This window comes from Mus caroli, chromosome 19 (genome assembly GCF_900094665.2).
Source record: "Mus caroli chromosome 19, CAROLI_EIJ_v1.1, whole genome shotgun sequence".
NCBI lineage: Eukaryota > Metazoa > Chordata > Mammalia > Rodentia > Muridae > Mus > Mus caroli.
In genome coordinates, this window is record NC_034588.1 from 13,394,733 (window position 1) to 13,411,251 (window position 16,519).

Below are 16,519 nucleotides of genomic sequence, written 5' to 3' on the forward strand. Positions count from 1 at the left end.
GTGCTTGGAATTGAACCCTGGACCCTCTGGAATTGCAGCAAGTGTTCTTAACTGCTCAGTCACCTCTCTAGCCCTTTTAAGTTTAAAGTTTAAAAAAGACAATGGGAAGAACAACAATATCAACCAACCAGACCCCCCAGGGCCCCCAGGAACTAAACCACCAACCAAAGAGTACACATGGAGGGACCCATGGCTCCAGTCTCATATGTAGCAGAGGTTGGCCTTGTCAGACATCAATGGGAGGAGAGACCCTTGGTTCTGTGAAGCCTTGATACCCCAGTGTAGGGGAATGCCAGGGCTGGGAGGCAGGAGTGGGTAGGTGGGTAATCACCCTCATAGAGGCAGGGGGAGGGAGGATGGGATGGGGGGTTTCCAGAGGAGCAACCAGGAAAGGAGGTAACATTTGAAATGTAAATAAATAAAATATCCAATAAAATAAAATTTAAAAAAAGACTATGGGTTTCGTTGTGTCTTTTTCATACACATTGTTCTAACTGGTCTCCTTCTCTCAGTGCCCTCCCCTGTGTGCTGGTCCCCTGCTAATGGAGCTTTATCTTTTAAGGTAAATTCATTTCATCATGCAGGCAAGAGCACTGAGGAAGACTCAGAGACAGCAGCCACACCAGAACCACCCATTTCTTTCACATAGTAGGAAATACAAAATTTAAAAGTGGGGAGGAGATAATAGCTTAATACTCTAAAAAGTAGTCACAACACATCTTTTATCTGATTACTCCCATGTTTCAATTCTTTAAGAACATTGTTTTGTGTGTGTGTGTGTGTGTATAAGTGTGTGTGTGTATGTGTGTAAGTGTGCACACACACGTCTGAGCATACTTTTCTGTGCATGAAGAGTTTCTGGGGATTGAACTCAAGAGTGTCAGGCTTGGGGGCAAGCGCCTCTACCCAATGAACCCTACTGATGGCCCCTTGTGGCTGGATATTACATTCACTCCTGGTTTAGGGTCTGTGGTTTAGATCTCATTTAGTTCTGTTTAGGTTTCTGCAGCTGCTAGCTTTTTTTTTTTTTCTTTCCTTTTCTTTTTAACTGGTCATTTAATTATTTACATTTCAAATGTTATCCTACTTCCTGTTTTCTGCAAGCCCCCCATCCCCTCCCCCTTATATAAGGGAGCTCCACCTCACCTACCCATTCCCTTCTCACCACCCAACATTCTCCTACACTGAGGCATTGAGCCTCCACAGGACCAAGGGTCTTCCTTTCCATTGATGCCAGATAAGGCCATCCTCTGCTACATATGCAGCTAGAGCCATGGGTCCCTCCATGTATACTCTTTGGCTGGGGGTTTATTCCCTGGGAGCTCTGGAGGGTCTGGTTGCTTGATGTTGTTGTTTTTTTCTGTGGGGTTGCAAATCCCTTCAGCTCCTTCAGAACTTCTCCTAACTCCTCCATTGGGGTCCCCACACTTAGTCCAATGGTTGGCGGCAAGCATCTACAACTGTATTGGTTGGGCTCTGGCAGAGCCTCTCAGGGGACAGCCATACCAGGTACCTGTCATCAAGTGCTTCTTGGCATCAGCAATAGTGTCTGGGTTTGGTGTCTGCATGTGGGATGGGTCTCTAGGTGGGGCAGTCTCTGGATGGCCTTCCCTTCAGGCTCTGCTTCACTCTGTCCCTGCAGTTCCTTTAGACAGGAGCAATTCTGGGTTAATATTCTTGAGACAAGTGAATAGCCCCATCCCTTAACTGGGAGCCATGCCTTGAAAAATGCTCAGAATACCCACGATACAACTCACAGACTATATGAAGCTCAAGAAGAAGGAAGACCAAAGTGTAGGATGCTTCAGTCCTACTTAGAAAGGGAAAAATAATCACAGGAGGTATAGGGGAGAAAGGTAACTGGGAGGGAGAAAAGAGGGGGAGAGAAAAAAGAGGCAGGATCAGGTGTAGGAGGAGACAGGGGAGATGTACTGAGGGTCAGGAAATGGAACAGAGGCGTGTAGCCGTGGGGGGATGGGGAACTGAGGGTAGCCACCAGAAAGTCCCAGATGCCAGGAAAGCAAGAGGCTCCCAGGACCCCACGGGGGATAACATTAGCTGAAATCCTCGGAGGGGAGAGAGAATCCGTAGAGACCATAGCCAGAGCTAGTTCTTTTCTAAATGGTCTTTTTTCTTATGTCCCTCCTCCCTTCTACTTCAACCTCAGAGCCTCTAGACTTGCAGCAACCCTGCTGAGGGCTGGAAGGGGTTTACTTCCAGATTGCTATTTCCTAAGAGCAAAGAAGCTCTAGTGAGGTGAGGAGGTGAGGGCACCAGGGACATCTGAAGTCCCCAAAACAAAATGTGCAGCTATGCACGTTCCTGCCTACCACTCAGTTTGCTTAAAGTATTTATCGAATCCCTTCTGTGGTGGTAGTGGGAGGAGACACTGGGAGGATCTGCCTTCCTTTTGCTGCTTTCTAGTAGAAATACGATCAGGCCTCCCACAGCAGACAGGCCCCAGGCGCTCATGAGCACAGAAAAGCACTCAACCGTACCGAAGTATTTGGATCTGTATGCAGCAGCAGTATTTTTGTCAGTGAGTAAACAAGACAGAACAGCTAGTCCTATACAGTCTTTATGGGTTATACTCAGTGCCGTTTGTCCATCAGAAACGGAAGACACTGGGGCATCCGTTGATGTCAATGAAGGTAAGTGAGGGATACTCAGAGCCTGCACCACAGCAACGTTTTCTATAACAAATCATGTTCCTGCACTGTTTTCTACGGAAGTTTCTGGAACAGCTGTGGGAACTTGGCTGAGCCTAGCACACTGGTTTTATGGTAGTTGCTTTGTTCTGTCCAACCCTCTCTTGCTTAGCCCTTCCCCTCACTCCAGGCTCTCCTCACATCCCACAGATGGGCACTTTTGAGCTTCTGTGCTCTCTCTTCTGGCCTCAGAATTAGAAGGAGACTTTTCTGTCATCTGTCTTGGTGTGAGCATCGCTCTCAGAATGCTCTGATATCTGTAAAGGGCAAGAATTTTGCAGACTACTACTTGGACCCTGCCTCCCTCAGGGATGTCTGCCCAGTAATACTATCCCAAACTGGAGGAAATGCTCTCTTGAAATACAAGTTGAGCTGCTCAAAACATTGTCATTTACCATGAAGAGACAGACTCTCACCTATAGCGATGACTTCTGTCTCACCTTTATCTGAGCTCACTGACTTCTTAGGGCAGACATGAGATCCAAGAAGGGTGCAACATTCTTTCTTTCAGGAAGAGCAAATGTTCGTAATAAAGAACACCATTTATTTATATTGCATTGGTACGTGCACACACGACTGTGTATTCCCATGTCTCATGCATGTGTTGGGGACGTGCTCTAGAGATGCAGAGCTGTTCCAACATATGAAACATAAATGTAATACAGCATATAAATGGACTCAAGAACAGAAATCATACGATCATCTCCACATGTGATAAAGACCAGCATCCATCATGATAAGAATTCTGAAGACACTAAGAAAAAGAAGAATGTATCATAATAAAAGCTATATTTGACAAACCTATAGCCAACTTCATACTTTATGGGGAGGATCTCAAAGTGTCTCCACTAAAGTGAAGAACAGACAAAGGTGTCTACTTTCCTCATTCTTATTCAATGTAAAGTCTGAAATCTTATCTGGAACAGCAAGGTAGGAGAAGATAAAAGGGATATGTCTAGGCAAGTAGGAAGTTAAAACATTTTTACTTGCAGGTAAGTTTCTATACATAAAGTCTCCAAAAGAAAATTTGTATCTGAGAAGCAACTTTAAGACAGTTGAGGATTATAAAATTAATGTAACCAAAGCAGTAATCTTCCTATGCCTCTATTACAAACTTGTTGAGAAAGAATTCAAGGAAACAATTACATTTCTGTTTGCTTCAAAAACTACACCAGAATAAACCTAACCAATGAAGTGAGCAGTCTTTACAATGAAAACTTTAAAGCAGTGAAGAAAAATATTACGAAAGACACAAGAAGGTGGAAAGACCTTAAATGCTCTTAGATTGGAATTGATACTGTGTAAATGATCTCAGTCTAAAATCAATCTACAGATTGCATGCAATGTTCATCACAATTCCAATGCCATTATTCAGTGAAAAATACTCTTAAAATTCATGCGGAAGCCCAAGAGATCCTGAGGAGTCTAAGCAATGCTGAGCAAATAGAATAATGGCAAAGAGAGTGTCTTCAACAAATGGTGATGGGAAAGTTGGGTACCCACATGTAGAAGGATGAACCTAGATCCACATCTCTCACAAAACCAACCAGCTTGATATAAGACCCCCTAACTGAAACTGCTAGAGGAAAAATTAGGAAAACATTTGATGATTCAGGCACAGGCAAGTGTCCTCCTGAGTAGGACTCCAGTTGATTGGGAAGTAAATCCATGGACATCCAACAAAGGAAAGAAGAGTGGAGAGGCGACCTATGAAACAGAAGACAATTTTTGCCATGCATATGTCTGATAGAGAATTAACATCTCAAATATACAAGAAACTCAAAATACTGAATAAGAAATCAAACAACCCAACAAAGAAATGAACTTCAGAGATTGGATAGTTCTCAAAAGATGATGTACAGCTGTCTAATTAACATGAAAAAAAAAACGCTCAACCTTATAAGTCACCAGAGAAAGACAGTCAATAAAAAAAGCAAATAACAGTAAATGCTGGCAAGTATGGACTCAAAAGGAAACACGCAGGCATTGTTGGCGGTGATTTCGGCAGTCAAGCATCTGTAGAAGCTTCTGGAAACTAGCACTAGATCCACAAGATGGCTGAGCTTCACTGCTCTCGGGTATTTCCTGAAGGACTCCAAGACAACGCATCACAGATGCTTGTCTATCAAGATTCATGCAACACTGTTCACAGTTCTTATATCATAGACCCCACCTAGGTTGCAACATCAGAGTGGATAGAGAAATACCGTACATGCATATACACAAGTGAGTTGCTTTTAGCAGTGAAAAATAAAATAAAATTGTGTGTAAACTAAGCCAGTTTCAGAAAGACAAATGTCATATGTGTTCTCTCATTTGTGGATTCTAAATAATATAATTTGTAAAAACACACAAATCATGTATAAATATGATTATTATATATATTGTACATGAATATATATATGTAAAATGAAAGTAGAAGCCAAATTTCCAGGAGGGAAGTTAGAGGATATGTGAGAGACAAGAGGGAAGCTGTGCTATAAGTGCTCAGTATATAATGCATACTTTTATCTAAAAATATTATTGTGTGTAAGCCAGGTGTGGTGGCGCACGCCTTTAATCCCAGCACTCTGGAGGCAGAGGCAGGCAGATTTCTGAGTTTGAGGCCAGTCTGGTCTACAAAGTGAGTTCCAGAACAGCCAAGACTATACAGAGAAACCCTGTCTCGAAAACCCAAATATATGTGTGTGTATATATATATATATATATATATAATAAAAATAATAAATAAATAAATAATAAAATAAATGTATATATACACACATATATTTGGGTTTTCATATATATGAATATATATAATATATGTATATATTGTATATATTATTGTGTGTTACACAGTACCAGCTACAAAGACTGCACATTGGAATTTTTAAAAACATATAAAAGAAAAAAGTCAAGTTACTGATAAAAAAACTAAAACTTGCTCTTCCGGTCTCTTTGGCCTCGCTGGTAGAAGCAAGATGGCGAAGGGAATGTCATCCTTTGGTAAGCGTCACAACAATATGCACACGCTGTGCCACTGCTGTGGCTCCAAGGCCTACCACCTTCAGAAGTCGACTTGTGGCAAATGTGGCTACCCTGCGAAGCGCAAGAAGTATAACTGGAGTGCCAAGGCTAAGAGACGAAACACTACCGGGACTGGTCGGATGAGGCACCTAAAGATTGTCAACCACAGATTCAGACATGGATTCTGTGAGGGAACAACACCTAAACCCAAGAGGGCAGCTGCTGCAGCATCCAGTTCATCTTAAGGATTTCAAGCAGTCATAAAATAAATGTTCTGGTTTCAAAGAACAAAAACAACCCTAAAACTCATTTTTGAAAGATTAAAAATTTTTGGCAATATTAAACTTTGAAATGACTTATTCAGTGAAAAACTAAAAACAAACAAACAAACAAATTTAAAAGGCTAGAGAATGGTACATAATCCCAAACACAGAAACAATGTCCACTGATCAGTAGGAGGAGCTACCACGGTAGAAGCACGAACAGGGGCCAGCACAGTTGATGTGAATGTCCTTCCTCACCCCCATCCATGTTAGCATGTCATCTTTGTTCAGTTCATGTTTGGGCAGTCCTGTTGGGGAGACTCTCTGGATGTAGCTTCTGACATTCCTAGGAGACATATCTCACAGCACTTAAGAATAGGAAGTGCAGTAGGCTCTCATTAAAAAACAAACTATCAAGCAATCCTATCCCTGTGTGAGCAAGCAAACACATCCTTATTGGTGATGGTAAAGAGGATACATTGGTTCTTACTAAGTGTGCCCATTTAAAAGGGGCACCCACATTGCAATGCAGCCTTTGTAGAGGTATGAGCCTCAGCCCTGCACTCTCATCTACTTGTTTCATCATTCGTAAAACCTACTGTACAGTACAGTTTCAGCTTTCACATTAGTGCCAGTCCAAGGCCCCAATATGAAGAAGATAAGGCCTTAGCAGACAGGCAAACCGGCTTGGATATTGCAATATTTCTACATAATCTCTATATAAATTTCTGAAATCTCAACACTTGGGAGATAGGTGCAGGAAGACCAGTTGAAGGCCAGCCTGGGCTATACCAGACCCTGTTAGAAAACAAAGTCACGAGGTAGAGTGAACTGAGGTCTTCGCTGTATCTTTTCTTTTCCTTTTAGTTGCTGTTATGATTGCTGCTGGCCTGTTCTGGTACAGGATCTCCCATAGCCCAGGCTGGCTTTGAACAATGTAGCCGAGAGGGACCTTGAGTTCCTGACCTTCTGTTTCCACCTCCCAGGTGCTGGGTTACAGATGTACGTGACCATGCCCAGTTTTCTCAGTCTTTTCTGAAGTGAACACTGCTGTCTCCCTGCTTCTTGCTTTCTTTGCTATGTAGACTTACTAACTTTACTTTATGTCTATGGGTATTTTGCCTGCATGTATGTCTATGTACCACTTGGGTACATGGTGCATTCAGAGGTCAAGAGAGTGTGTCAGGACCTCTGGAGCTGGAGTATAGATGGTTGTTGAGCTACGCATGGGTGCTGGAAACTGAACTTAGGTCCTCTGTAAGAACAACACATGCTCTTACCAGATGACCCATCTCACTAGCCCCATTCTTACGCTCTTGCTTTCGATAAAAGCTGTGTCTTTTCCCTGGTCATCTCCTAGGTGCCCAACAAGATGGAAATTTAACTCTTCAATCAAACATCATTTGTTTTCATGTTCGCAGAAGGGTATGATGTGGTTGAATGGCATATCACAGTACCATTGTATCTTAATTTTCTATTGCTTTAAAGAAACGCCATGACCAAGGTAATTTATAAAAGAAATAATTTAATTAGAGGCTTGCTTACAGTTTCAGAGGGTGAGTCCATGACCACCATGGCAAGGAGCATAGCAGCAGGGAGGAAGGCAAGGTGCTGGAGTAGTAGCTGAAAGTTTATGTCTTACCCACAAGTTGGAGGCAAAGGGAGATAGAGAGGGGGAGGGAGGGAAAGAGGGAGGGAGGGAAGAGGGAGAGAGGGAGGGAGGGAGAGAGAGAGAGAGAGAGAGAGAGAGAGAGAGAGAGAGAGAGAGAGAGACTGGTTCTGGCATGGGATTTTGAAAACTCAAAGTCCACCCCAATGACACACCTCTTTCAACAAGGCCACACCTCTTAATCCTTCCCAAACAGTTCCACTAATTGGGAACTAAGCACTCAAATCTATGAGCTTATGGGGGTCATTTTCATTCACATTGTATACCTATAAAACTCACTCCCCACTCCAAGGCAGTCATACTTAAGAATCTGATTATTCTAAAAAGTAGAAAGCTTCAAAATCCTTTGCTTTTTAGGAGGGTTCTCAGCTTAACAGAGAACTCAAATATCTATATCTATATCTATCTATCTATCTATCTATCTATCTATCTATCTATCTATCTATATTTAAAATAGGCCTAGTTAAAATAAAAAGTAGAAATCTTTGTGGGAAAGGTTTGAATAATTGAGGGTGTTAGGGACTTAGAGAAAAGAGCTCAACAAAGTACCCAGTATGTGCAATGGCTGGAGACATTTTATCAGCAGACACAAGCAGAGAAAGTTTCCAATGTTTGCCGTGCTATGACAAGCTCTCGGTAAAATTCCACAGTGTGGATATAGTTGTATTAAGATAATCGTGCTGTGCAGAAATCAACATGCACACAGGCTCCAAGTGCAAGCTGACTAGAGCAAGGGATCATGGGAGGAGAGATGGGAGCAAGCAGCCTCCATGAAGGGTCATGGCCAAAGGCAAGGGATGGAAGAGAACTCCAACTCCTCTTGACAGATGAAATGGATTTCCTTCTTTTTATTCAAGTCTTAAAGGGCAGGTGCCCTTGAAGAAATGGAAGTCTTAGATGACAGTGGATGCTAGATATTTGAGTCTTATCTTTATGAACCGTTCCTATGAGGGTTAAATCAACTCTGCTCCAGGTATTTTTTTAAGTTCACTGAATCTGAAAAGGTGCACATCTTTATTTTTCCCACATGAAAAGCAAGTGCAGAGAGGGCCAGCCATGTGTGCAATGTGTGCAAACTGGAAAACAATGCTTGGATGCCCACCACACCTCTCTCTGTCGCCAGCTTCCACCACACCCTCCTCTGTCGCCAGTGCCCAGATGCCTGCCATACCCTTCCCGGCCACCAATTCCCACTACATTGCTCTTCAGAAAGCACTCAATCTCTGGGTCCCTTGGGTTCTCCCATGACTTCCTTGCCTCGCTTTCCTGAGTCCTTTTTCCATTTTATCCTCACTTCCATTTCTGCATTTTAGGGCCTCTAGATTTTTTTCCCCCCTGAAAAACCAACACAGTAGACTGCCAACTAGAGTTTTCTCTAAAAAAAAAAAAAAAAAGAAAGAAAGAAAGAAAGAAAGACAAACAACAACAGCAACTATGGATTTCTAGTTTTACATTTTTTCTAGATGTATTGTCTCTTTAAAAATCTTTTAATAATATTTATTTATATTTTCATTTTGTGGATGTATTTATGTGCATGTCTGGGGTGTGTGTGCGCATGACTATAGGTACCAGTAGAGATCAGAAGAGGGTGTCAGGTTCCCTGAGGTTGGAATTACAGGCAGTTGTGAGTTGACTGACATGAGTTCTGGAAACTGAACTCAGTTCCTTTACAAGAGCACTAAATGCTCTTAACCACGGAGCCATTTGTACCAGACAAATAAATCTGTCTGATGTGGAAAGCAGCCATCACAGCCCAACTCTCTGCAGAGAAGCGATAGTATGCTGACTTAACTTACCCGAAAAGAAATGTTCTCTATTAGCCAGCGAAAAAAGCCAAACAAAAAGGGAGGTGTTACTTGACTGTTTACACTAGCATTGGTCATCAGGATGCTGTGTTCATTATGAGGCTACATGATACCACCTTGACATGGATGTACTGGGAAGATGTGTACGGCTACATGCAACAGAGTATGACTAAAATGTGACCTTGCTACTCCAAGCTTGCAGTACACTGCGTTGGTTTCGGTTTCTCTGGTCGCCTGTGGTTTCCACCATGACCACTAGGTGGCAGCTGTGGCTCCAAGCTGAAGAATGTCTAGGGACAAAAGCTGGAAATTACTGTTACCGAGGAAGAAGCCCCTTCCAGATCTTTCTGTTATGGCTTGGATATGAAGTGTCCTTCCTAAGAGCCTGTGTTGAAGTCTTGGCTCTGGTCTGATGTTCTTACTGAGAGGTAACTGAATTACAAAGATACTAACTCCATCAATGGGTGAGTCTGTTGATGAGTTCACAGCGGAAAGGGCTTCCCAACTTGGCCACATTCCATAGTTACATAAACCCTTGTGTCTCCCCACCCTTGTGTCTGTGTCTCAAATGACTCAGTAGAGACCCAAACCTTTCCTGTCATATGCCAGATTGCTCAAATAAGTCAAGAGAACTCCAGATTTAAGGAGAACTCTGCTGTAATTTAGGTATCTATGAAAAACAATGGCTTTACTACCTTGGTACGCTGTAGGGAGAGTTTAGGGAGGTAGGTCCTTAGACAGCAGTGGAGCAAGGCGCACTGTCTCTGTTCCTGGAGCTCAAAATACCGGAGTAGGGAATTTTGGGTAGGAAGTAAGTCTGGCTACTTAATTTAAAATATATTTATTTTATTTTATTTTACTTGGTTTGTTGTCAAGGTAGAATTTCTCTGTGTAGCCCTGGCTGTACTGGAATCTGTAGACCAGGCTGGCCTCGAACTTAGAGATCTGCCTGTCTATCTATGTATCCTGAGTGCTGAGATTGAAGGCGTGTACCACCACCACCACCACCACCACCTCTCTGTCTCTGTCTCTGTCTCTGTCTCTGTCTCTGTCTCTGTCTCTCTCTCTCTCCTGTGCACTAAAAATTATGATTGGCATGCCTTTTTAATAAATGCATATGACTCTTCTGGACTATTAAGAGCAATTGGTTCTGTCCTTGTTGTTTGAGCTAAATGCAAGGATTTAGATATAATTTGAATTTGAGGCTGAAGGGACCTGGATTTTCTGGGCTTCACCGCGGACTGGCTTGTAGGAAGTTGTCAGAGCTCTGTGCCTTGCTGGTCTGTTTCCTTATAAATACCTACTGTGTTTTATTTAAACCATAGCCCCACGTCACCCAAGAAGACAGACTGCAAGAGTCACTGGCTCTCTCTCTCTCCCTTTCCCCAGCATAACCACATCGAGATTTACTGAGTAAATCTCTCCCCCCCCCCCACTTCTCTCTATGAATTTGGCTCCTTTAATTGGCTTGTTGAGGATGGACGGCTGAACCTGGCTTGTTTGAGGCAAAGGCTGTGACCCCCTAAGTGGATATTTTTAAAGGAATACAATAGAGATTTCACAAAAATTCAGCTTCAAATAAAAAATTAATAACTATACAGAGATGTCCGAATGTGATGTCATATATACCTAGGAACATTCACAAATGAAGATGAACCCAGCAGGTCAGAACTGTAAAGCACCCATTGCAAATAAAATTACCCAAACTAGGATAAAAAGGAGACACATAGAATTTTTGGGGAGAAATGAAAATATATGGGGGTGGGGGGGAGATCCCAGTTAAATTAAACAACTAGAGATAAGATAAAAATGCTTGGATAAAAAATGCACCAAATGACATTAGCAGCAGACTAGACATCATAAAAGGAAAGTGAACTGAAAAACCACAGGAAAGATTTTGAAGTACAAGGAAAAATACGGGGGGGGGGGGTTCTCAGAAAAAAGAGCTGAACACCAGTGACCTCAGAAAAGCATCCAGAAGACGGATGTGTATATAATTAGATTATAAATGAGGGGAAAAGAGAGGGCAGACAAATATTTCAAGACACTTTAGACAAAAATTTCTTAATCTCATGTAAACCAAAAAGCACAATTCACAAATTGATGACAAACACAACTAATAAATATAAAGAAAAGTGTGTAAAGGTATATCTGGATCAGACTTCCAAAGTCAAGGGCCAGTCTGTGGCTGGGGAGATGGCTCGGGCACTGAGACGCTCCCCTTGCAAGCATCACACCCAGAACCCACGTATCGAAAAGCCAAGCATGGTTGTGCATGCTGTAAGCCTAGGGTTGGGGTGGCACAGGCAGGTGGTTCCTCATGGCTCTCTGACTGCCCAGCATGCTGACTGGGTAAGCTCCAGCCCAGTGATAGGGAAGATGGCTGTTGCCGGAGAGATAGCACCTGAGGTTGAACTCTAACTGTCACATAACACACATACACACATGCACGTCCACCTTCACACATGTGAGCTTACACATATACAAACACTTCACACACAAGAAGAAAAAGTAAACAACAATAACAACAACTCTAGAGGGTGACAAAGAGTAGAACTGGATGTTGGTTTTGGTGTCATCACTTGTGTCTTGAATGTCCCCTGAAGATGTGTGTTGAAGGCATGGCTAGTTGCCTGTGGTGCAATTGTGTGAGCTGGTAGAACTCTCTGGAGACAGGGTCTACTGCGAGAGGATTTGGTCGCTGCGGTTATTCTCTTGAAAGAGACCCCCTTTTCTTTTTGTTGATGTTGGGGTTTCTGTGTGAGCAGGGTTTTTTTGTTTTTGATTTTTCTTTTTCCACCTGCTCTCACCATAGCATCCCCTATGGGGCCAAGAGACTACTGATAGAAGTCCTTTCTCCTCAGGCACAGGGATGGAATTCTAATACACCAGTCACTCTGAAAATCAGAAAGCATAAAGCAACTAAAGACAGGCACTGTCAACATGAAGGCAAAAAAGGTTTTGGAAAGTGAAACAAAAATAAAACAAAACAATTTATCACAACTACTGGAAGCTCTTACTATATGTATACATGAAGGATATAAATATAATTTGGAGGTAGACTATAATAAATTAAATATTGTATACCCTAGACTGTCTGCTAAAAGCAAAGGACAAGATAGTAATAGATAATAGTAGAAGTAAAATAGGTTAATAAAATGCAAAACGAACCTACAACAAAGCAAAAAATTAAAGAAGAAAAAATAAAATACAGACAAGACAAACAAAACACAAATAACAAAATGGTAGATTAAGCCACATCTATTAAAAAATGTTTAATATAGAAAGATACAAATAAGTTAAAGCAAAACCAAACAACACACACACCAAAACAAAACACCATAAAACAAAATTCACAAGAGATCTAGAATGGCTACATTAATACCCAAGTACACTTCAGGGCACTAAATAACCTAGAGTTTTCAAGGGACAATTCACCATGAAAATGGGATCAAATCATTATTGACTTGGCATCTATACTGTCAGTAGACTATGCCATCTAAAATGGGATCCTTAAGATACATGAATAGAAAAAGACCAGCAGTTTGGGTCTCCCAGCAGTGGGCATTTACAGGATGGGGCCCAGACAGAAGTATGTAAGAGGACCTCTTGCTCTGGGTTCTGCTCCAGATACACTCATAAAAAACAAACAAACAAACAACTGGAGAGTCCTTTGGTGAGGTCAGATGGTTTTACAAGAATAAGTGTGCCAGATGAGTCAGGGAATCTTGCATAATTATGACCTTGCCTATCCTCACTGCCTTGAGGTGGGGGAATTTTAATTACAGAGAGACAAATAGGAAAGAGTTGCAGAAGTTGATAATTGTGTCAGGCAGCTAAAACCCAGGTTATTTTTTCCTTTTTTTTTTTGTTTTGTTTTTTTTTTTTGTTTGTTTTTTTGTTTTGTTTTGTTTTTGAGGCAGGGTTTCTCTGTGTAGCCCTTTTGGCCGTCTACTATGAAATGACGAGCCAGGATGACAAGCCACTCTACCAAAATGGCTAAGGGAGAAGCTTCGTAGCTGCATACAGGGCTCAGGGTAGGCAAGTGAGCTGCTTCTAATCCAGGGGAAGGGACATCACTCTACATGATCTCGGGCTTTCAAAGCTGATTGAAGTCTGCTCTTGTGCCAGTCAGGCCTGTGACAGAATGAGAAAGAAAACTCTAGAAAGCCAACTTTGATGTCATGCCACAACTCAGTCCTAGCCAGTGACTCCAAAGCCTGTAGTCCCTACTTAACAGCACATACATCTTGGTAGAGAAACAGACGTGTCAGCAGGTGCATGTACCCTGGCACAAAGCTCTGTATGCCCTGATGGCCACCACACATGTAAGCACTCGCTCTTGAATACCAGCATCCTAGAAAGGGTGGCTGGCGAGTCACTCCTCCACCAATGCCAGCCCAGGCCAGAAGGTTTCCCTTGACAGGTGAAATATGAGCAGAAATGGCCTGAGATATTTCCATTCCCTTTTAGACCCAGGTTATGGTTTGCTATCTGTCCTTTATCTCCAGGGTAAAATAGCACTGTTCAGATAGAAAAGGCTTCTATTCTGCAGCCCGAGTCCCAGGACGGAAGGCGCACAGCAGAGAGAGCCATGACGACTTGCAATGAGCATGGAGCATACTGAAAAGTGGATCATTGTGTTTGGTCATTGTGATTTGGAAAGTTACAACATAATTGTGCCATAACTACCCAGTCTGGTGACAACTATCTCATCCCTGAGATGACAGCATTAACCCACTTAGGAAGGTTTTATCTAGTACCCCAAGCACCCCCTTTAAAAAAAAAAGCAATATTCTACCTTCGTAAAAATATGTATGGGTGCTTTTCCTACATGTATGTCTATGTACCATAGGCATGCCTGCTGCCCGTGAGGCCCGAAGAGAACACAGGATCCCCTACAACTAGAGCGAGAGATGGTTGTGAGCCACCACGTGGATGCTGGGAATCAAACCCAGGTCCTCTGGAAGAGACGTCTACCTCTCTAGCTCAAGATTCCTCCTGTTAGTGCGGATGCTTTGAGGGGTATGTTTCCTACAGGAAAATTTGGGAGGCACCTTCAAGCCGTAGCAAGAGAGTTTTGAGTAGTAATTGATATTTTAAAAAAATCCCAGTGCAGGGTTCCTTCCTGCCTTTGGCCATTTATTTTCCTGGATGAAAGACACGCACATGGTCTTTATGTTTTATTATATGTTAAGCGGCACAATAGCTGGGCAACTGCCTAACTTCCTTGTTGTTAGAATCCACTTTCCTACCGATAAATCAGAGTAACTACTTACTAGTTTCTATGTTCCATCTTGGCTGCTCTTAACCCAATTGAGCAGCCCTCAGGGCCTCGTTCTCCTGACCCTTTTACACGACAGCACTCCTCCCTCCCGCATGTTCTTCTTCCAAGATGGCTCTATACCTTCCCAGCTCTCTCTCTTCTCTAGTTCAGGGAAACCTAGACCCCGCCTGTCTCCCTTCTCCCCAGCTGTTGGCTACTGGAATCTGTACTTACCAATCAGAATTAACTGGGGGCAGGTTGCCAGAAGCTCCACTCTCCAGATCTTGGGGGCCATCACTTAGCTTTACAATAAACAGTAAAAGACTGGATGGGTAAATCCCAGGTTATTCACATTTGTATAAGGCTTAAAGCCTGTGTGGCAATGAGCCTCTTTGATATGAAGCTGATTCAGAATCGTCTGTGGTTTTGTTGGGTTTTGTTTTGGTTTAGTGTTTTGATGTGTGTGGGGTGGCTTGTTTGGATAACTTCTTCCTTTAAAGCATCATTGGTTCAGTTTTCCTTTGTTCTCTTCTGTTAAGCGCTAGGGTCAGAGCTCAGTCCAAAATGATGGGCCTCTCATAATTTTTGATTACCAGAGGCAGAGGCCCCATTACACCAGCTGCAAATGTCCTTCTGTCCCACTGCCTCCTAGGTTCTGAAGACCACACGTCAGGCTCTTTCCCAAGTTTATCACCCTCTTAGAAACACATCAGTATCATTTTGGAATATTCTGTCTTCATCAACCTGCTACCCCTTGCCTGTAATAAAACAAACTATTGGGACTCTAGGCCATCGTTCTATGCCAACCTGAGACTTCATCTGTGAATCTGTGCTGATCTTCTCTGAGAATAATCCCTACACCCAGGTATGCTCCTCTGCTATAAACCCATCACAAACCAAACTGTCTGATGATACAATGGAAAGAAGACTCAGATATCAAATGATGTCAGTTAGTTTCAATGAGCACTTCTGAACTATCCTCGGAGAACCTACTAGAGGTTTTGTGGGCATGCTTAGAAACGGACAGGCATGACTCCGGCTGTCAAGATGCAGTTTGCAGGGTATTTCAGGCCTGAGATATAGTCTAGAAGCAACTGTGTACTCCAACTGCTTAAAACACATTAGAAAGAAAGGCAGCATGAAGTTTACACCCTTTAAAATATTTCTGCCTCTCTATGTCTGGAGGAGGTCGTGGGGCTTGACAGCTGGGGGTTGGTCAGGGTGGGACAATTAAAACCTTAACTTGAAAACCAGGTGTGGTGGGCATTCCTGCAACCTCAACACTTGGGAAGCTCAAGTTTGAGGCCATCTTGAGCTGTAACAGGAGGATCTAACTCAAGAAAAAGAAGAGGAACCCATATATACAACGCTAAAGGAGCTCTTGTAGATCCAGAGAAGCTAATAGGTGTGAAAACCAAATACAATGTTCAGTGTCTCGGAATTTAATACTAAATTAAAAACAAATCAAAAGCATTGTTTGGCCAGGTGAGGTGCAACACACTTTTAATTCCAGAACTCTTGAGGCAGAGGCATGCTCATCTCTGTGAGTCTGAGGACAACCTGGTGTGCATATTGAGTTCCAGGGTAGGCAGGATTACAAAGAAAGACCCTATCTTTAAAAAAAAAAAAGGCAAAAGAAAGTCATTATTTGAATAGTAGGAAAATTGTATATGATTTCCTATCTATTATGAAATGCAATAAATTACTTTTAATTTTATCTTCGCTGAAACTTTTTTTTTTAATTTTTAATATTTTTATTACATATTTTCCTCAATTACATTTCCAATGCTATCCCAAAAGTC

General features: G+C 42.3%; 1 pseudogene; it reads left to right on the plus strand.

Annotated features, from left to right (window-relative positions):
• The first annotated feature begins 5,668 nt into the window (after positions 1-5,668).
• Positions 5,669-5,959, plus strand: LOC110285260 (annotated as a pseudogene).
• The last annotated feature ends 10,560 nt before the right edge of the window (positions 5,960-16,519 follow it).